The sequence below is a fragment of the Triturus cristatus genome, chromosome 3_2 (assembly GCF_964204655.1).
Source record: "Triturus cristatus chromosome 3_2, aTriCri1.1, whole genome shotgun sequence".
Taxonomy (NCBI): domain Eukaryota; kingdom Metazoa; phylum Chordata; class Amphibia; order Caudata; family Salamandridae; genus Triturus; species Triturus cristatus.
In genome coordinates, this window is record NC_140584.1 from 219,294,433 (window position 1) to 219,317,677 (window position 23,245).

The 23,245-nt window shown below is 45.3% G+C and overlaps 1 protein-coding gene across 1 annotated transcript in view; it reads left to right on the forward strand.

Moving 5' to 3' along the window:
• Positions 1 to 2,939: 2,939 nt before the first annotated feature.
• LOC146857049 (histamine N-methyltransferase A-like) overlaps positions 2,940 to 23,245 on the forward strand; it is a 373,700-nt gene continuing 353,394 nt past the window's right edge. The window contains exon 1 of the mRNA XM_085647548.1: positions 2,940 to 3,146. The gene's annotated coding sequence lies outside the window, so the exon portion shown is untranslated. The remainder of the gene's footprint in view (positions 3,147 to 23,245) is intronic.

The window sequence follows — 23,245 nt, forward strand, 5'->3', positions numbered from 1 at the left end:
CATTAAGAGCAGGGGTGAGACATTTAGGTCAGTGTGTGGAAAATACTCATCGGCTGGTTTTAATTTAAATCAAGACATACGAGCCACTCCAGAGGAGTGGCCCTGCGTGCATTTACAAGGAAGGGCGAGGAAGGCTAGACACAGTCTCTGGACCTTCATCCTTACACAGCCGATCAAAGTCAGACACCTCCGTTTTCTGTGCACGAGTATTCAACCAGGACGATGCAGCTCGTAGGTTCCCGTGCACTGGTGCTCACCGGCCTCACCACAGAGCGGAGCAGCACCCTGCCTCCCGCGCACCAGTGCTCACCCCAAAGGGGTACAGGATGCTGCCTCAGTTGCACTAGTGACCACGGCAGTTCGTCACCCTGGACCCCGTGCAATAATGACCAGCGTACAGCAGTCAGCACACTCAGGGTTTGAGCCTCGAGGGTCGCGTCCACATCCTGTGATCCAGAGTAAATCACGTAATCTCCCCGCGCCTGAATGTGTAATGTAAATACGGTGCTCATGTACAGCGCTCCAATACCTTCGGGTCGAGTTCGCGCTATATAAAAGATTCACAAAAAGAAAAGTCAGCCACACGGTAATGCTGTATGCGTCGTCCGTGCACTAATTCCTACCACACACGAATCAGCCCCCTTAGCCACTGTGCACAAGTATCCACCCTAGAACACTCCAGCACCCTGTTCCGGTGCACAAATGTCAGCTTCAGAGCAGTGCAGCAACATCACTACGTGCTTTAGTGTCCAGCCCAAAGTAGTGCTGCACATGGCTTCCGCGCACTAATGTCCACCACAGAGCATGTTAGTACACTGGCACCGGTGCACTAGTGTCCACTGCAGATTGATGCAGCACCCTGATCATCGTACACTAGTTTTACCATAAGGACAGTGCACCAATGTGAATCTGTACTCTGGTGCCTACTCCAGAGCTGAGTAGCACCGTGACTCTGGTGCACTAGTGTCCACTGCAGATCGATGCAGCACCCCGATTCTGGTTATTAGTTTCACAATAAGGACAGTGCCCCAAAGCGAATGTGTGCTCTGGTGACTACTCCAGAGCTGAGTAGTAGTGACCAACCGAGAATAGTGTACACGTCCCCAGCCGTAATGAAGAGATAGAAAGAGACAGTAAATAAACCAGGAGATAGAGAGAGAGAAAGTCAGGAATCAGCAGAAAATACCACAGAATGCAGTACGTAAGAAACGAGAATACATCACATAATTACCGAACCCTACGCCCGACTGCTGGAGTCTGTTGTTCCGCTTCAGTTTGTGAAGAGCGGAGACTGGTGTTAAAAGGAGATTCCGCAAACAGACAGAGGAGAAACACGACGTCTGATAATTAACATGGTGAAAGATACTGTTAATGAAGAAATAGAGAGAGACAGTAAATAAAACAGGAGGTAGAGAGAGAAAGTCAGGAACTAGCAGAAAATACCACAGAATGCAGTATGTAACAAACGAAAATAAATCACACAATTACCGAGACATAAACATGATTGATTGAAATGGAGGGGGGAGGGAGAGTGGTGGGGTGGAGGAGCAGGGTAAATAAATACAAGAATGAAAGCAGAACCAGGGCAGCGCTCATGAAAGGGAGCCATGCTGATAACAAGAAGGGGGTGGCAAATGGTGTGCACTTTGATGTCCTCAGTGGCCCCGCGGCTCACTGAGGACATCAAAGAAAGTGATCAGGCAGTGCTTTTCAGGCTGCCAAATGGTGCGCGCGCCCAGGGCACATGCACTGTATTTGGAGGCCTGGAAAGCACTGTTTGCACTTCCAAAAGTGCTTACTATAAGTCTCGCCAGAACAGCGCTAAAGCGCTGTCTCAGACGAGACCTAAAAAGAAAAATGAAACATTTTCTTTCATTTTATAAGGACAGGTAGTGGTCCCTGGGTTCCCTGCATTCACAAAGGGGAGTGGAATTCCCTGGGGAACCCTTCCCTTTTGCAAGTGCTTTTCCACCCTTCTGAGAAGGGTGGTAAACTGCGACTGTTTTGCGACCTCAATTGCCGTCGCAAAACAGTCATACATAGGTCTCAGACTCGCCATTAGGAAGGGACACCCTCTTAATTCCCCTACCTAATAGCGAGTAGCTAATCCTATTTGCAAGTCGCAAATTAATTGTGACTCTCTAAATAGGGTTAGTACATGGCCCTTTTGTATTTTTCATACGCTAACGGGTCGCAAACCCATTTGGCCATGCAAAATAGAGTCGTACATCTGGCCCTAAGCACATCCACCTTCCCTACCCAGGTCAGGGTGACATTGGGCAGGGAAGGAGTCTGAGGCTCCTGTGGGCTTGACAGCTTGTGGGAAACCAGGGTTCCAGGCACCGAGCAAGGTCACCTTCCACACCTGGGCCAGGGTGGCGTTGGACCCGGAAAGAGCCTGGGGCTCCTGCAAGCTGGACAACTTGCTTAATTCCCCTCATGGAGGCCCAGTCCCCGCAGGCTGATGGTGCTAGTCAGAAGGCTGAGCCTCCTCCCCTGGTTAGGGCAGAGTAGAGACCCCCACAAGGGTTCGTCTGGTTTAAGATGCCTATCAGTTATCTTGTCAGCATCCTGTGGGCAAAAAGGTCCCTTGTGACATTTTCAATCCGATTCACCCAATGCACGAGTATGGGGGTAGTGAACCACGTCACCAACCCTGCCTTCCTAATTTGAATTCCTCCTAGGCCTATCCCTACCATGCCATGAACCTTCGCTACCTCTCACAAGTAAACATAACGCACAGCTACATAGATACACATGAAATAAAATATGGATTTTAATGGTTTAGCTAGAATTACAGCTTTCAATTGGCATCAAAACAAACGGGAAATGTACTGTGTGATAATTGGCTGCTGTCTGAAAACTCATTTCTGCTGGAGACAAAACCACACCTTCTGTGCCGAAATACCCTTTGGGGTGGGTGGAGCTATTGCAAGTTTGACTTGGCAGGTTCGTCTAATGTTTTCCAAGTTCCAGATTTAAACAACTCTCACTCTGTTACTTCGATTCGATTGCTTTAGAGCGATATTACCTAAGTAAAAACTATTCATCATTTCTGAATAAAATCTCCAGAATTGTAATCTTTTTCGCCGAACATTGCTTGCTGGAGCCTTAAAGGAAATTATCATAGTGGAGAAAGGAGAAAGGTAAGTCTCCCACTGTTTAAGAGATGTGAATACATTCTTTGCTGTACATTTGGGTAAATACATAAAAGTATTAGCTACAAATTCGTATAGTTGTATCTACGTTTGTTTAGAAAAGCGATACATATTTAGATTAACATGCAGATTTACATATTGGATTTGAAATAACGGATCGATTTCAGACTTTGCACGGTTATCTTTGTTTGTGACTTTTATTTCCTATTTTTTAACAGTACAAATCTTGTAAATATTAAGTGTGTCATTCGTAAAGTATACCATCCAGGATTTGTTGATCATCCAACAGTAGAGTGTGTGAGTGTGAGTGTGTGTGTGAGTAAATGTGTGTTTCAGTATCTGCTGTACTAACACTAGATATTTGAACTTACTGATCATGTTTACATACTCATTTGTTCAGTTCAAATCAACCAGCAATTTAAGCCAAGTATTTTCATAACACCACTCAAAAATACAACTGTGATGGGACCTTTTTCAGGGGTCATTCGACAATCGGCGATTGTTGGGCTCAGACTGTGGCAATCAGAGCCACAGTCTGAGCCATAACGCTTTAACAGAAAATTGCAGAAAGCAAGCTAGTTTTAGCTTTGAAAGTCACAAATTAGCTGGTTTTTTTTCTATATTAGGCACATTCTACTGTTGTGATACGAACCTCCAAACTGTGAGAAAAAATATCCCGGACGATACCTGCTACCAGTAATCCGATCACTGGCTGTTTCCGATCACTGGCTGCTGAAAACTGACGAAATCTGTCCCTTGGAAAAGAAAGTCTTGAGGCTTTTAAAAAGCAAACAAAAATACAGCAGGGAAAATCAACATGGTCCCATTTTACAAATACCTCGCCAACTTCCTCACGACCTCGCCACCAGTTTATGCAAACAACAGAGTAAAGTGACGAATTTCCGGCAGCGCCGGATGTGCATGTTAGCTAAAAGGCATTTTGTTTCCACTAGTTTTATACTGCGCGAACTCCACAAGTCACGATTCGAAATATTTATGTGAGCCCGAGTATTAAAATTGTTCCTATGGCAATTGGTGAAACAAAACACTGTAAAATAGTGCATCATTAAAGACGTACTGTATCATTGTTAAGGCAAATCCCTCCTGTGTCACGTATGCTGTGATGATGTTTAGAAGAGGGTGGGCGACACTGGCCTCTGGCTGAATGTCTCCTCAAGACTCACAGCTCTTTACCACCCACTGTGCTGCATGAATAGCTCAAAGCAATGCATCTGGGAAGGCCTTTGAACAATTAACTTCTATTTGAGGTCTGCTGTAAAGTGAGAGGGGATTGTGAAAGCGTTAAAGATGTAATGCTGCTGAAGTGGGAACCGTGGAAACTCGGGGTCAGCTCACAATCCTGTGATTCTGGGAACGCCGGATTCTTGATCTTATCCAATTATCTACAAGAACCCACTCAGGTCGCCAGGATCTTTTTATTCGCCAAATAGCGTAGAGGGAAGAAACACAATTATCAAATCGTATTTACCGCAATTTGACATTTCACAAAGGAAGACTCATAATCTGGGAGGTTGACCTTTTATTATCAGCAAAAACATCTGAATATATAGGCACCTCAAAACAAGGCACAAAAGATAAATGGGGACCAACACAAATGCTAGTCTACGAAGTATCCGCATACGACTAAAAATAAACAGGATTACAGCTTCCAAAAGCATCAAGTACCCTATGGCAATTGTGATATCGAAATTTAAAGTCATGAATCAAATCATTTCTGTCCCTACTCTATTCTAAGGTGACATCCCTACTCAACATTCCCTTCCAGGTGAGGATCGCATAAAAGGTGTCAGCAGTGAAACTTCCTAAGTAGTCTTCACCATATGAGAGCTCGATCTATAGTGCTCCTTTCTGTCCCTCTCCTAATTCTCGTCTGCTCCACCCACGGGGCTCTGTCCCTAATACAAAACCCCAAAAAGCTGTACACGCCCTTCAGCACACCCCTCCAGGCAGCTTCTTCCTTCAGTAGATTTTCATTTGGATCCTTTCATCTTCCTTTCCATGAATTCAACCTTGGGTCCCAGGCCTTTTCTGTACCAAGAGTTGCAACTTTACATTCCAATCCACTCCCTTCCTGTCTACTCCTTCTGTCTCCATTCCATTTGAACAAAGACTTATTCTAACTAACGAGCTACATGGCCTTGTACCTGCAGCCAAATGATGAACGGAAAAAAACCCTAACATCATGAGGTTTCACAATTTACTGCAATTTAAGCTTTACTAAAATCCTGTCATCCTAATAAAACATGGCTAAAATAAACGAAGGCCTTCACTTTACATACATGGTTAGGCCTCAAACTAACATACTACAATTACTAATTCAATTTATTCGTCTCATACTTGTAAGAGAACTACCTTCTTTATTCTTCTATCATGACCTAATGTGTCTTAATGCATGACATTACTACAAACTAAACATTACATATACACAAATGCATTTCTTCATAACTGGTGGCCTTTTCTCTTCTCTCGAGGCCTGTTCTCATTTCTACTTTTCTATTTCAATGAATATATTCCTATTACTCTGTAAACATTCTTATTTTATATGCGGGTGCTGACTAACAATGAATATGGTGCACCCCTACAATTTTCGCATCAGCAACGCTGTATCAGTTCCCCCCTTTGATGACAACTTGTCATCACACAAATCCATTTATACAGAAGTGGTAACCATCCCATTTTGTTGGAAACCCTCCATTCTTTTTAGGTCCTGATACTGATTATCTTGCATATGCGCCACTCGTCTTTCATATCCCCTGAGAATCCTCTCAGCTCTGTTTCCTCTGTACCACTTGTATGCTCTTACAAGTCCCCACAAACAGATCACACAAAGCACCACAATCAGGATTGGTTTCAGTACATATCCGAAAATTCCTTTCCCCAAATCTGCACACCAGCTTCCCACATGTCCAAATCCTTTCCCAATCTTTTCCCACACATTCTCTTCTGCCAATATTGCAGCCTCTTCGTGAAGTGTGGTAATGTTGACTATATATTTCCTCAGCTCCTTGCTGTTGTCTGGAATATACATGCAACATTCTTGAACCTTCAACAATTTACAGACTCCGCCCTCTTTTGCCAATAATACGTCTAATGCAAGACGATTTTGTAAAACCATTGTCCTGATCGATAACATTTCTCCATCCACCAACAATGACTTAGCCGTGTTCATTGACAACTCATCAACCACGGTTGCTAGCTTTCGTATTTTCACATCATTCAAAATCACACCCAGACCGGGTATGATGGCTCCAAAGATATCACCAATCACAACTCCTGCACTTGCATCTCTCCGCGCTCTAGAATGATATCCTGTTTCTAGCAGAGTCAAATCCTCGGCATGGTATATCTTCGGGAAAATAACAGCCAAATAACAAGTCCCGTACCACTGCTCAGGCAACCTCACATATGCATTCCTTCCACACACATAATACACTGTCAGGATGACCTGTATCTGACCCTGCAGGAAGTTCCTAGCTGAATCTTCCATAGTAAAGGTATGGGCACATGTGCTATGCCCAACCCAGATTTTGTCCTTATCTGACTGCAGACGAGCAACACACAGATTTCCCTTTTGTACTTGATCTAAAGCTATGGGTCCATAACTTCCCCTTGACTTATGCAGTTTCTCTTCATCTGTCCAATCTGTTGACTTCTTTCCCCCATCCTTATCTTGGGTTAATTTTCTATATCTGTCTTCAACTTGGCCAATTAATTTCTTTTCAGTGTCTGATATTGAGCATGTCAAATTATGTCTATGTGCATAAGCAGTATCCAAACTTGTAGTCGGTATGAAATAAGTCCGAAGTCTTTCTTCTGACTTATAATAAACATACTTATTCAAATGCTTAAATGCTGGTACGTCAGGAAGTACTGTGTCATAATTAGAGAAATAATACTCGAACTGCTTCCTTTCGTAAAACACACTAAGCAATAGACTGCAAGAAATCCCATAAGTCAATGGAAGGTGATGGTATCTAATACCCTCGTCTACAGAAGCAGGCAACTGCATGCACAGATAGCAATCTTTCGCATCCATCGCATCAACGTACTCATACAACAATTTCGCATACGCATTAAGTTTGAAATCACCTCTCGACAAATCCATGTGCAACATACGACTTTCTTCTAGCATCATCGCCCTTTTATCTCCTGAAATATCCTTCTTAGTACTGGGAGTGACAGATGTGGGTGTTTCCAGCATCTTCCCCTCCTCCCTGTGGGCCACTGCATACGAAGTTATGACTACTGCGAATATAACAGCTATGACTACTCCTAAAAGTGTACCTATCACTGTCTTCGCCCTACGGTGTGAATTTCTAGGCTCCACCATTGTTCCCCCATGCTCAGAATCCAGTTCAATAACAATGGGCGAGAGTCTCTTCCTCATTCAGGCTTGTATCTTAATGCAACAATTATCCTCTGTAACAAATGTTCTCTTCTAATGTTTCAGTTCTCTACTTTATTTCGGAATGCAACAATTATCCTCTGTAGCTAATGTTCTCTTCTAATGTTTCAGTTCTCTACTTTATTTCGGATCAGCAAAGGCTTCCTTCCCCTTTTCCAATACCTCCGACTGAGATGTCACTAAATTTTCCTTCTTCCACTCGGGCCGAGATTGCCTTCTTTTTGCTCTTTTTCGACAAAGTTCATCGCTAATCCAAAATAACTGCAGGTCCCAACAACTCTAGGACTCCTTGCAAAATTTCAAGTTTGAGAGTTTTTAGTTCTTGGGGAGAAGGTACAACAGCAAAGTTCGGGAAAGCCAATGTATCCAAAATCAGACCACGAATGTTACTCAGGAGCGGCGGATCTGGAATATGGAGAGTCAATACTCCCTCGATCTCCAATTCTGGGATCTTCAGTAACACTTCCGCCCTCAGAGCCGGAGGACCGCTAACAAGAGTAATCGACCTCAGCCTCCCAGAAATCATCGGTCCTAGCATTCGTTGCTACGTACGTCCACTCAGGTGAAGCGTACCTGTGACACGGCACTCTTGCTCTCCTTGACCTTCTCGGAGCTTCCGGATCTTGATCTTCCTCACTCTGTTCTGACTCCGTCACTTCAGATACTGGGGCAAGATCTCTCCTCGGTGTCCCTCTCGAATTTACCCGTTTCTGACTCACGGGCCAAACTCTTTCTGCTTCTGAGACACCCCTGCTCTCCCTTCTGATACCCTGTGCACTGCTTTCTTCCTCGGCAGAATTAGGCTCCACTCCGCCTACTGCACCTTCTTCCGCTTCTGTTTCTGATTCGGAGTTTCTCTCACTTCCGCTTGCAGCTTGTTCCAGTGCACAACCAGCTGCGTCAGTCACCCTTACAGCTTGACTTGCCCTCTCAGATGGCCCTGCCACCTCAGCTAGGTTTTCGTTCACGAGAGGGGCTGTATCTTCCAAGGGTGCTGGAACTCTACGGGTATGGGAGGCATGCACCCAGATCGGTAGTCCCCCACACTTTACTGCCGTATTCGTAACCAGAATAATCTGGTACGGGCCTCTCCAGCGAACATCCAAGCAACTCTTCCTCACGTGTTTTCGTACCAACACCCAGTCCCCTGGGCACAGGTCGTGGCACAGATCACTTGCGGCTGGCACAGGTACCGCCTGCACCTGCTGGGACACAGAATGAACCACATCAGCCAGGCCTTTACAGTAGTCGAGAATTACATCATCAGTGATATTTATCAATGCAGAGGCGGGTATTGCTGGCACACGCATCGCTCTCCCCATCAATATTTCGTGGGTTGACAATCCAGTTCTCCTATCAGGCACACTCCGGAGACTCATAAGAACCAAAGGTAAGGCATCTGGCCACTTCAGAGGAGTTGAGGAGCACACCTTTGCCATTCGGGCCTTCAATGTTCCATTAACTTGTTCTACTATACCAGAAGCTTCTGGTCGATAACTGCAATATAACCTTTGGTCTATGTTCAAGGCAGCACAAAGCAATTTCATTAATTCACTGTGGAAATGCGTTCCTCTGTCCGATTCCAAAGAGGTCGGGAACCCGAACCTCGGGATAAGCTCTCTCAACAGTAATTTAGCTACAGTTAGAGTATCACACCTGCGTGTCGGTTAAGCCTCCACCCATCTAGAAAAGACACACACTGCGACTAATATGTACCTCAACTTATTACACTTTGGCATCTCAATGAAATCTAACTACATCCTGTTGAAAGGGCCACCTGACCTCCCTATGTGACTCATTGTCACAGCTGTTCTCTTCCCTAATTCATTTGTTGACAGGTGACACATCTTTGACATACAGCTTCGGCTGCTGCCCGAAACTTTGTATTGTACCATGTTTGACGAAACACTCGCACCATCGCATCCCTGCCAAGATGCACAGCACCATGTATCAATCGTGCCATTGGATTCAACAGACATTCTGGTAACACCGCTCTTCCATCACTTGAAACCCAAACATCCACATCTCCCTTCTCACATCCAGCCCGCACCCAACTATCCCGTTCCTGGTCAGACACCTCGTCTTGCAATTGTTTTAACTCTTCCCATGTATCTGCTATCGCCAGCATCACACTGAGGTCAGTTGTCTCATCATTTCCCCCTATATGTCGTTCCGTGAAGTTATATCCCTGTTCTGCACAAAATCGAGCAACCTCATCTGCATAATTATTTCCAAGGGACACAAAATCATTTCTTTTCGTATGGGCAGAACACTTTACCACTGCGATTTCATCTGGGCTTTGCAATGCTTCTAACAATTGTCTCACATAATCCCCATTTCTAATGGGGGACCCAGATGATGTCATGAACCCCCTCTGGGACCATAGCTGTCCGAAGTCATGAACGACACCAAACACGTACTGGCTGTCCGTATAAATCGTTATACGGATCTGGTTAGCGGCCAAACAGGCACGAGTCAAAGCAATAAGCTCAGCCACCTGTGCGGAGTATACTCCTTCTAGACAAGTGGCTTCAACCACTCCGGTGATGGTACAGACAGCAAATGCTGCTCTCAACCGACCCGTATTGTCTCTTAAACATGATCCATCCACAAAGAATATTTCATCTGACTCTGGAAGTGGTTCATCCACAATATCAGGTCTGGGTTTGGTGCACAATTCAGTCACATCGAGGCAGTCATGATCCTCACAATCTTCATCATCTATATTCGGGATCGGTAACAATGTGGCAGGATTTAAAACAGAACACCTCTTCAACGTCACATTCTCGGCAGCTAGGATGACTTGTTCATAACGTGTCAACCTATTATTCGTGAGGTGTTGTGTTTTAGTCCTGTTCATCAACAGTTCAACAGAATGTGGCACATGCACAGTAAGCGGATGACCCATTACAATGCTCTCACATCTCTCGATACTGACACCTGTTGCAGCAACGGATCTGAGACATCCGGGCAACGCAGAGGCTACTGGATCTAGTGTAGCCGAAAAATAGGCAACTGGTCTACGGACATTCCCATGAACTTGAGTTAACACTGCCAATGCGCAACCTTCTTTTTCACAGCAAAGCAATGCGAATGCCTTCTTGTAATCAGGCATTCCCAGAGCGGGTGCACAGCACAAGGCTTCTCTTAGTTTCAAGAATGACCTTAAACAGTCTTCATCCCATGGTACCGGATCACTCACATCCTTGCGCGTCAGCCTCTGTAAGGGCTTTGCTTCAAAGGAAAAGTTCGGGATCCATTGGCAACAATAGCCAACCATTCCCAAAAACATTCGAACTGCCCTCTGAGTCGTTGGGACGGGCATTCTCAAAATCGCATCTATGCGATCTGGTGATATTTTTCTTTTACCTTTCTCAATCCGATGACCCAAATACTGTACTTCACTCAGACAGTACTGTAACTTATTTGGAGACACCTTATGCCCATTCTCCCCTAGGAAATTCAACAGTGCTACGGTATCAATTCTGCAGGCGTCCTCAGTTTTTGACGCCACAAGCAAATCATCAATGTACTGGACGAGAACAGACTCTTGGGGAAGCACCAGACCTTCAAGGTTCTTTTTCAAAATCTGATTGAAAATAGACGGGCTCTCAGTGTACCCCTGTGGGATACGACACCATGTTAACACACGATTTTCCAGCCTAAATGCAAAAAGAAACTGGCTCTCCTCATGCAGAGGAATCGAGAAAAAGGCTTGACACAGGTCAATCACGGTGAACCATTCCGCATCACATGGGATTTGGAACAGGATCACAGATGGATTCGGTACCACGGGACAACATGGGACTACAATCTCATTAATTCTTCGCAAGTCTTGCACAATCCTGAATTTCCCGCTCGGTTTCTGCAATCCCATTATGGGTGAATTACATGGACTACCCCTGATTTCTCTCAAAATTCCTTGTCTAAGCATTGACTCAATTACAGGTCTAATCCCCTCAATAGTTTCAGGTGACAATTTGTACTAGGGAGTTCTTGGGTACTCTACATTTGTTTTGACTTCTATTTTCACTGGATCTACACCTTTAACTAGTCCGATCTCTTCCCCACTAAGGTCCCATACATCAACTGACACAGACTCCCTCAAGTCTAATGGGAGTTCCTCCACCGTGAGTGCAGGATACATTTCCACGCACCAACGCTGGTTCGCAACCTTAAAGGTCGCATCATCGTCTCTTGTCTGGACTTCCACTTCATTCGGGGTACAATAGATGGTACAATTAAGCTTGCACAATAGGTCTCTTCCTAACAAACAGACTGGACTAGAATCACACACCACGAACTGGTGTCTGTCACTGAAGTTCCCAATCCTAATCGGTATTGGTTCCGTCAGTGAGCTAGTCAATTTCTTATTCGCTACCCCAACAACTTGGATTGTTTGGCCGGAAAGGGGTAGATCTGGGATCACTGCGGATCTTACAGTCGATCTTGTAGCCCCCGTATCAACCAAAAAGATCGTAGGGTGGCCATCGATCTCTGCTTCTACAAAGGGTCCCTTCTGATCTACTTCTAGGACCGCTCTAAGCGTACAATCATCTTCTCCTCCCCAGCAAGATCTTGCTGCTGGATCGGAATCATCTTCCCCATTCACTTCGAATAGGGGCATCTGTACATACGTCCGAGCTCCCTGCTGCATATTCTGTATTCTAGGCGGTCAGGGAACCTGTACCTGAGGAACATTCGTCCCCCCTTTTGTCATTCTAGGTTGCGTCACTACAGGGAGTGTGTCTGCCACCGGAACCTGGGCCAACTCTTCTTCCTGCTGTACTTGGTTTAACGGATTAAAAGGACACTTGCGTCGCCAGTGTCCAATCTGGTGGCAAAGATGACAAGCTGTGGTCTTTTTCAACACTGCCACATCTATTCCGGTCTTAGGATCTACTCCTCTCGGCCTCCCCTGTCCTTGAGCATTCTGTGCTCCTCCTTGATAATTTCCCTGCCTCCTTCCCAACGTTCCTCCGGTAGACTGTCCCTGCACTGCGGTCTGCATCTGTACTAATAGCAGATTATCCTTCAATTTCCTGTGCTTAGACTCAATCTCATCGCTACAATACCTAGCATATCGGAGAATCTCATCCACAGGCTTATTCTGCCAACAAATCAAATGTTGCTGTATCATTAGACTAACCTCTGGCCTCAATCCCAACACAAATTTGGACACAAACTGTCCCATATCTTTGGTATCCAACGCCTCCAAACCACTGTACTGTTTAAAAGCCTGCAAAAGCCTCTCGTAAAATTCATGCACTGTCTCCTTAGGTTCTTGGACTGTTCTATCTATCTTCACCCAATCCGTGTCTTGCGGTGAGACCTTCGATTTCAACCAAGTGATTACCTGTTCGAACTTTTTCATCACTATCGGCGATGGGCCATGTGTAATCAAATCCCTGTCAGGCTCTGAGGCCGGCCAGTCAATCGCAACTTTACATGCCGACCACAGATCCCCCGGGATCACTATGTCAAACAAAGTGTTCAAATCAATCCACAGTACTTTCGAGATTTTGACAAAGCGATCAACTTGCTTGTACCACTCCACAGGCTTTTCCCTCAACCGGGAAAAATCATTTGTGAAGGCAGCCAAGTCCCCTCTACTCCAGGGTACATGAACGTACCCTCCATTCTTGTACCTCCCTTAAAGGGAAATTCCCTATCGCTGTCGTGCCTCCACCCAGAGGTGGCGTCTCTCCCACTACTCCTCTAGAGCCCTTCTTCTTGGACCACCTTTCTTCCCATTTATCGAGCATAATCCATGCCCGCATTGCTATAATCAGATCTTTGACATGGGTCCTCAATCCCAGGAGTCTCTTATCTTCCAATTCCTGATCACTATACTGCAGCCGGTGATCTCCTTGCAACGCTCTAGTTTTCGACAAATCCACCCCATATCCCTTTGCCAGCTCTGACAATTGCTCATGAGCCGTGCGTGCTTTACGAGTCACATCTTTCGCTAAAAAGAGTAACTCATCCTGCTCGTACGTTAGTATTCATTCTAGGGGTAGGTTTCCACCTATTATCTCATCCAACTCTGCCTTTAGTCTTACGACATCCAACATTTTCCCTCTCAAAGCTCCCCTCAGAACTTCTCGGCAGGCTGTACCATCCCTGTCATCGTACTCACATTCTCTTTCGCGTGGCCTACCCTCTCCTGACCTGCCCATGGGAACCGAACGATTTACAATCGTCCCTCGTCCCCTCTCTGCGTCTAACACACCTTGACTTTGGGTTCTCACCGGTGGTGTCCACATTCTCAAATCTGATCTTGACTCAACTAAAGACCTCGGTCTAGTAGGTCTCGATTCTCCCTGTCCTCCTGAGGAGTCAGCGGTGGCTGTCATCGGCGTACTCCATTCTATAGGCTTCGGAGTCCGCTCCATTCTCCTCACCGAGTCACTTTCCTCAACTTAATTTCTCGTCCTGGCCTCTGATTGTTCTAAACTTCCTGCTGTCTCTGGCTCAAGCTCATACATCGACTCAATAGGTCCGATGATAACTGGTATTTTCAACGCATCTGGTAACCTCACTCCTCTCTCCACCTCTGAGCTGCCGACAGACTTATACCGGGTATTCTCGGTTCCTATCGAGATCTTTCCTTCTACTCTTACTTCTGATTGGGGTACTACTCCCCTACTCTCTTCTTCCTTTGTCTCTCTACCTTCTGAAGCATCTGGGTTGTATGGAGGTGGTCTCTCGGATAGCAACCTTTCTACCAGGCTATAATCCGTGTCACTGTCTTCTTCCCCATCTACGGTCTTTTCCTTTGACTTTTCTGTCGTCTCCAATAAGGGATATAATTTATGTCCCTCTCTTGCCTGCATTCTCCATCTTTTCTCCGCTGCATCCCATCTAGCATCTTGGAAAGCCTGGACCAACCTTTTCACCCTTTCCTGATTTCAGCCTCTCTCCTTATCATGCGCTGCTCTAATCCATGCATGTAGTGCTTCAAATTGTGTTGGCCTCGGCATAGGTCGTAAAGCTGCCATTACAGTCTTCAGCTGATACAACACCGCTAAACTGAATGAACCATACCGTGGGAACGCTAACTCTCCTTCACCTTGAGTCATTTTATGCCAATTCTCAAGCCAAACTATGGTATGCAACCCTACATTTCTTGCCATGTAGTGTGCTGGCGTGTCCTCAGGAGGGGCCTCCGCACCCTCTCGAGTAACCACATGTTCATCCCCTCGACACAATTTTCAGAAAACTTTAAAACATTTCATAATGACCAAATGCTAAACGCATACAATCTCTGTTTACTTCCTGGTAATTGTCCGCCAATGACAGCGCAAACTACACCAACCAGCCTATCGCAGCGCGACACCTTCTGACGTCACTTTTCCTCACTCGCAGCTTTTCCCCTCCTTCACACCGCTCGTCTCACCCCTTGCATTTGTCCCATTCACACGCTGAAATAACCGTTTGTCCCAACAAGTTATTTCTCTGGCTGTCCGTCCACAGCCACTGACTGTCCGTCCACAGTCTCTCGAAATTGTCGACCTCGGTTGGTTACTATCTGTCCCTGCCGGGCAGATAGATCGCCTCTGATAGGTTACAAATACTCAATTCCACATACAACAACCCACGACCAGCGTCAGGTTGACACACACTCATACATTCGCTCCCCCTATCTCGGTCCAGGTGATCGATGGTACCTCACGATCGGTGGTCAACAAAATCTACCAGGGGTGTCTTCTACACCCTCTCGCTTAGGCTTCTCATCGCCTAAGACTTTCCCGGGCTGCGCGCGCTCACAGCCTGATCTCACAATCACATGACATTCACACCAACTCCGCAAAACATCTCACACAATGCAACACCGCAATCTACAACATCGTATCCTGTTCGAGCTTCTGCTTGCTGCCGCACTGCCGCACTGCTACTCGCCATCTATGTCCGTCCGCCAGGCCGTCTGCCGTTCGCCCTCCGATGATTCAACCTCACTTATCATTTATGGGCCTCAAGGATCACTTAATAAACCATCCGTGTCTGCTACCAACTGGGAACGCCGGATTCTTGATCTTATCCAATTATCTACAAGAACCCACTCAAGTCGCCAGGATCTTTTTATTTGCCAAATAGCGTAGAGGGAAGAAACACAATTATCAAATCGTATTTACCGCAATTTGACATTTCAGAAAGGAAGACTCATAATCTGGGAGGTTGACCTTTTATTATCAGCAAAAACATCTGAATATATAGGCACCTCAATACAAGGCACAAAAGATAAATGGGGACTAACACAAATGCTAGTCTACGAAGTATCCGCATACGACTAAAAATAAACAGGATTACAGCTTCCAAAAGCATCAAGTACCCTATGGCAATTGTGATATCGAAATTTAAAGTCATGAATCAAATCATTTCTGTCCCTACTCTATTCTAAGGTGACATCCCTACTCAACATTCCCTTCCAGGTGAGGATCGCATAAAAGGTGTCAGCAGTGAAACTTCCTAAGAAGTCTTCACCATATGAGAGCTCGATCTATAGTGCTCCTTTCCGTCCCTCTCCTAAGTCTCGTCTGCTCCACCCACGGGGCTCTGTCCCTAATACAAAACCCCAAAAAGCTGTACACGCCCTTCAGCACACCCCTCCAGGCAGCTTCTTCCTTCAGTAGATTTCCATTTGGATCCTTTCATCTTCCTTTCCATGAATTCGACCTTGGGTCCCAGGCCTTTTCTGTACCAGGAGTTGCAACTTTACATTCCAATCCACTCCCTTCCTGTCTACTCCTTCTGTCTCCATTCCATTTGAACAAAGACTTATTCTAACTAACGAGCTACATGGCCTTGTACCTGCCGCCAAATGATGAACGGAAAAAAACCCTAACATCATGAGGTTTCACAATTCACTGCAATTTAAGCTTTACTAAAATCCTGTCATCCTAATAAAACATGGCTAAAATAAACGAAGGCCTTCACTTTACATACATGGTTAGGCCTCAAACTAACATACTACAATTACTAATTCAATTTATTCGTCTCATACTTGTAAGAGAACTACCTTCTTTATTCTTCTATCATGACCTCATGTGTCTTAATGCATGACATTACTACAAACTAAACATTACATATACACAAATGCATTTCTTCATAACTGGTGGCCTTTTCTCTTCTCTTGAGGCCTGTTCTCATTTCTACTTTTCTATTTCAATGAATATATTCCTATTACTCTTTAAACATTCTTATTTTATATGCGGGTGCTGACTAACAATGAATATGGTGCACCCCTACAATTTTCGCATCAGCAACGCTCTATCAATTCTACAGCGTCTGAAAAGGGGTTGTTACCATACTGTTTTTTCCTTTTCTTGCCTGCACAATGCAAATAATGCAGATTACGAATTTGTGTGCATTTTTTGTGTTCTCTTTACTGAAGCACAGATGAAACTTTATTTAGCCAGTCGAGGTTTTATAATCTGCAGTTTATCTATGGTTTGGTATTTACGTCTTGAAAAGCAAGACTACTTGCCCCACAATGCAACCAAATCACACAATGAGCTATTAATGTGTGGCATCACCATTATTTCTTCCTTTGGCTTTTAATATATTCCTGAAAGAGCAGAGTTTGTGAAACACATGTAGTTCTTATCTGTAACTGGCACCAAGTATAAATGTGACAATAAATCTGTTTTTGCTTATTTGATTGGTCACAAACAGGCTGCATTTTAAACATCTCGCAGGGGTTAGGCACACGCTGCATAATTCTTTGTGTGTCCACTAATATGCAAGCACCTTAAACAGAGTAACACAACTTTGAGGGCTAAACCACTTGCTGAAGAGTTCTAGGTATTGTCTAGTCCCAGTTTTCACTCTTCATAAAGTAGCATTGAGGATCAATGTGTCTGCTGCAAAATAAAACATGGAACATGCAGCTCACAAATTTGTATTTTATGTGATAGTTCAGTTAAGTAGGTTACTGCTTTTGTCACTGAAATACTTTTGTTACTTACAGTTCATAAACTACAATACTGCTAATATAGCACAGTGAGCTCGAAACCGACATGAAGGAGCAGCATGCAAATAGCAAAGTATACATTGGAAAATGTATAGTTTGATTTTTTTAAATCTTTTGTTATTCCAAGGTTGCGAAAAAGGGTTTCTTAATAGTCAAGAGTAAACTCATCTTGTGAAGACATCAGCCACTAATTTTCAAGCCATCCTGAACTCATCAGGAACAACCTCAGCTAGAGGAGTCATCGGGTACTCATTTTCAAGTAATCCTCAAGTCAGCAAGAATAGTCACACCTTGTGAAGTCATCAAACACTCATTGTCAAGGCATCCTCAAATCATCAAGCACAGGTTTCTAAGCATTGCTGATTACTTCAAGAGCTTGATGATGTCTGAAGATGTGAAAATGACTTCTAAAGTAGTTGGATGATCATCCAAGGGCTCTGGTATGGCTTCTAAAGTAATCCTGTTTGACCTGGGTACCCCGGTGACTGCGGTGCTCAGTTTTGGGCTCAAAGCGAAGTTTAAGCCTAAACTTAACTCCGGGGGGTGTTCAGGGTCCAACTGGCCGTAGTGGGCATCAAGCATTTACCCGGGAAGCTAGAAGGGTGGGGATTGTTTTAGAGCTGTGGGGCCCGTTTTGCAGTGATGTTGCAATACGGGCCTGAGTACCAAAAAAGCAGCAGTGCTGGGGACCGGTTTTGTTAAGTAGCAGTGCTTCACGCTTACATACCCCACACACCCAGGGGTGTAGACCGGTCCCACAACATTGCAAGGGCTTCATTGGGTTCCCAGTCCAGCCCTGGGGGTTTTTGGGGTGTGACACACCAAATCAAATGCATGATTGGTTTGGTATTTAGTCGGGGGGCCTAAGTCGGGTGTGCTAAGTTTATGTCAGTTTCTCTCATCCTGCACCAAGAATAAAATACAAAACAGTGACCTTTGATGTAAAACAGGTGAGAGAGACAGAGATAGCCATCTGCTGGCTCAATTTCAAAATGTGAAAACCAGATAACCAAAAATCAATACCCCTTTCCCTGTGTGTGATCCTCAGCAAACATTTTATTTCAGAGAGCCTCCTTTTTCTTTATTTTCAAATATAAGAGTACCGATAAATAGTTGATTTCAGGATATGCACTTTACAAGCTCCTTTAATGTTTGAATCAATAGACTATAATCTTGTTTCATCTTTAATAATCTCTGCCATGTTCAGGGTTTACATGAGTGCTGACTTGCCTCTTAGGTCACTAATGGTATTGTCGTTGAGAAGAAAGAAATGACTGTTTCTAGGTTCAAAGTGATTAATTTTTCTAGGTCTGATGTGCTAAGGAAAAATGCAGTTTTTTTTACGTAATATACATGCCAAATGATTTTATGGGTTGTATCGTGTACGTACTCTTATAGCTGATCAAGACCCTCAACCTAATTTGTTGTTGCATCCACCTCTATTTGTAACTTGGGCTTAGTACATGGAGTTGTCAGACACTTGATAAAATGATTTCTAAAAAGTGACAACTGGACATATGGAGCCCTGTCTACATACACAGATTTGAAAGCTCTGACATTAAGGCTTCTCGCCACAGACATGAAGAAGAGTGTGTGCCGTGAAAATACATTTAAAATGTGGTCCCAGGGCAAGGAGTCCTGATTATTGTGTTAAACATGATGATACTCATGAGTTCCCTGGAAGAACTACCAGGCCAGGTGGGACAAGCAGGGGTCAAGCTTCAGGAAGGGGTTTTGGGTGGTGACACTCCCCAAATGTGTTCTTGGCTTGGTGGTTGGGTCTGGGGACCCTGGGTCCTGTTTGTTATGTCTGTGGTCATAGAAGTGTTCATTGAAGGGGTGCAAATGTGCTACATTCTAGAAATAACAAATAATGACAGTAGAAGGCTTAGAAACCAGTACCAGTCTCAGTTTTCCCCACATACTACTGGCAATCAGACACCCAAAAGGGGATAGGATGCATGCTTACAAAGTCTAACCACTTGCAATTTCTTGGGATAGCATTTCAACCCATCAATTTTCACCCACTGTGCTGGTATAAAGAGAGGCCCACACAATGCAGATCTCTTCTGACCCTGTTCATCATGGAAACAGTCCTCCCGGAACCTGGGTCATCTCATCTTTCAACCCTACAGCTCTCTGCCTTTTACAGTTGGGGCATGTGAGATTCACAGCCCCAAATCGCTCTGGCTAAGATACACCCCTGTCAAGGACACTCCTGTAGCACTTTATTTTTTGATTATGTACCGAAATTGAGTTTTCCAAGGCTTACTCATGTTGTTGCCATATTTTGTAGAAAAAAACTGCCCATTTATGTTTTGCTATTCTGAGACAGTCAAGCGCTGGTGTATGAAAAATAATTGATGTAAAGTTCTCAGGATTTGTTGTTTGTTACATTTTCCCTCTGTCTTCTGTAATAATCATTCAGAAACAATTTACACAGCTTTTAAATATAATTTATTTTATATATTTATGTGTTTGCAGTTACCAGATTATGTCTCGAAATAGAAAATATACCGGATGTTATTGCTTTTTGCAATACTCCATGGGATTCTCCTGTGATTCTTGATTAGCTAGTGTTCATGGGGAACACCCGTCTGGCCTATGCCAATGCTGGCTAATGCTCCTTCTCTTGCTGAACAGATTTCTACTACCCCTCAGTATCTTTCCACTTTGCACAGTACCTTTTGTCCATTCTAGGTCTTTTAGATATAACTGGGCTTTCAGTGTCTATTGGTAGGTGAGAGCCAACACCACTCTGGTAAGGGTGCACTTAGCAAGGATCACTGAATAGGGTTGGCAGTGTCCTAATCTGGGCCAACCAATGTGCTGTCAGTCCTCGACTTGTGCTTCTGTGCACACTGATCCAGGAAAGCAGGGCACATACCAGTCGAAGAGGAGATGTCACCAGAGTTGCATTGTTCATGATGTAGTGGATCTTGCCACTTGGGATCTTCCTCAGGAACAATAATGAACCTCACCGAACCTCACCATCTAAACAATCTTGGTATAAACTCTATTTCATAGTGATGAGTACTTCAGACTGGTTGAAGTGCTTTCCGTTGGAGTGGCACTTAGTAGCAAAGTAAGTTTATTGTATGATTAATTAAAACCTTAAGAATATAGAACATTAAACCGACTGCCGCGATCCGCTAGATTTACTGGAAGGTGGGAATCGGCTTGGGAGGCGGACGCTGCAACACCAGAACGTGGCGGCACGTGGACTGCAGTGGTTGGCCCCCTCCGGGGTAGAGACCAGGAGCGGATATGGGCCGGCGCTGCACGCTGAAGTCACGCAGATGGAAGAAGCGGCACGAACTGCGAGCCGCGAGTGAGCCATGGGAGAGCATCGCGGGCGAAAATACGCCAAAAAAACAGAAACCAGAAGAACCGGAGGAAGGAAGGGGCCTGCAGCCGAGCCACGGGAGGACAAACGGGACTCACGGGAGCCGCGGCTGTGGGAGAGCACTCAGTGGGAGAGCACTCAGCCTCAATTTTCCAATCACCACTACCCAACGCTTGCTGAGGCAGGAGTCCCGTGCTTTGTGCATTGTGCCTGACAGACGGTGAGGTGAGGGGAGGTGGCGGTGGTGAGGAGCTGCCCCTGGTGAGCTACAAGGCCAGGCATCAAGAACTTGAGTGGTTTGGAGCCCGGGGGTCTGTTGAACACCTGTTGAACGTGATATGCGGCACTGAAGGGCAGTGGTAACAAGCAGCAAAGCGGGAGAGTGTGGTTGACGTTAGAGTCATCCTGAAGTGTTGTGCCTAGGTGCTTCAGAGGCGACCCAACTAGGCTGGAAAACTTTTAGAAGATTACTGGAGCTCTAACACTGCAAGCACAATCTCCTTAATGCTATAACGCTTCAATACTATAATGTTTATTTAGCTTTTCACCCGGTAGATAACAACAGTATTAATAATCTACCCTCCACGACTAACTGGGGAAAAGTGAGTAGCCTGCATTCTTTGCCGCACCTTCGCCTGGGTTAATCTCCTCTTTGCGTCGCTGTGACTGTTCGGGTGGGACGCGGTCCCAGGATCCCCGTAGCCTTTGTTTCGTCAGCTGCTGCAGGCGCCAACACTCTGGGAGAGGACTCCACCTCCCAGAGTGCATCCTACCTGGACCAGCTGCCACGAGTGAGGGGGAGGCGTGGACACCGCATTTAAAGCGCTGCCTCTCTACCGGTTGCGCAGGACGCAACCCGGACGAAGCCCAAACCAAGGGCGGGCCTGTCAGAGTATGGAGGAGGCTGGGCTAGGCCATCCCTCTAAACTTTGGGTCCATTAGTAGGGGGATTGGTTTAGCAACATTAGTGAATCGCTATGCCACCTGTAAGGGCGAGTTTATTGGGCAAACGTAAATCTGGAGTGGGAAGGGGAGTCGTGGGAACACTCGACGCATTCCTATCCAGGGCCGAATCTGCGCTCATTCATGAGATACAACTAACTGAGCGCAGGTTATCGTTAGAACCTTTAACATCTATAGGCTCAGGTAATCCAGCCCCACTTACCCCATTAATGCAGCCAAATCTCCCCGTAGCTGCTCTTCCTGGGCCAACTTGGCAGCCTATATCCGTCCTAACTGCTTCACCTGATCCCACCTCATTAAGTCTGGAAGGTCCTCCTAGAGGTTCACCGGCTACTACTAGAAGCAAGCACGCTAAGCAGGTTAAACAGGGGCCTGTGGGGGAGGAGGGGGAACCTCCAATGAAGAAAAGGAAAGCCCGAGGCATAGCAAAACCACATCCCAACTTAACAGGGGGCTCAAGCAGGAAGGTCTCTGCAAAGGGGTGTGGGGGGCGTCCGCAATCTTCTTTGCCCACCACCAGCGACCTCTCTCTTACTCCTGAGCCAGCTAACCACAGTAAGGATGATTTTACCACAGAGTTACTGGGGAAAATCTCCATTTTAATTGACCCCCTGATGCAGAAACTTGCTTCAATTGAAGATAGGCTCACTAAAATAGAACAGGGCCTCCCTATGAGCCCATCGATTAATTCTAATGTACAATTAGGCGGCGTGGGTATTCCATTAAACCGGAGGTTAGGGGGTTTGCAAAGTAAGGGGTCAGATAATTTACCACCTAGTTATTCTAGTGCGGTTGTGGGTAATAGTCAGCTAAATCCACCAACTTGTGGTGGACACGGCACCCAGGGTGCCCAACAGGCCCCGAGAGCAGGTGGAATACATCCACTTCAACAATCCTCAGCAGACGAGCAATATCTCCTGACATCTCTCCACCTACCGCCAGAAGCTACACCTTATACAGTTGTTTTGGGTAATGTCTCTGAGCTTGCAACACAGACGCAGGAGCACTGGTCAACCCTGCGAAACAAGGCACTACACCTGTTAAGCTCTAGAACAGGGATTACCACTGAACTTTTCACTGAATTTAAAATGGTGCGAAGGGTACCCTGGGTGGGGAAGTCCGATAAAACTTTTCGGGGGGACTGTGTGGTTTTGAGTTTTAGGAAACCTCGCATGGTTCAGTATATGTTGACGAGGGCAAGGAACCATGATGCAAGGGATATTATCTCAGTACTACTACTGGTATTTTTCTACCGACCCACAACAAATACTAGTAATGTCAATAGGAGAGGGATATTCCATCCATTAGGGCATTCCAATTACACTGTCGCCGTGAGCAACCGATTTGACGCCCTTTCATCATTAGAAAGTATTGATTGA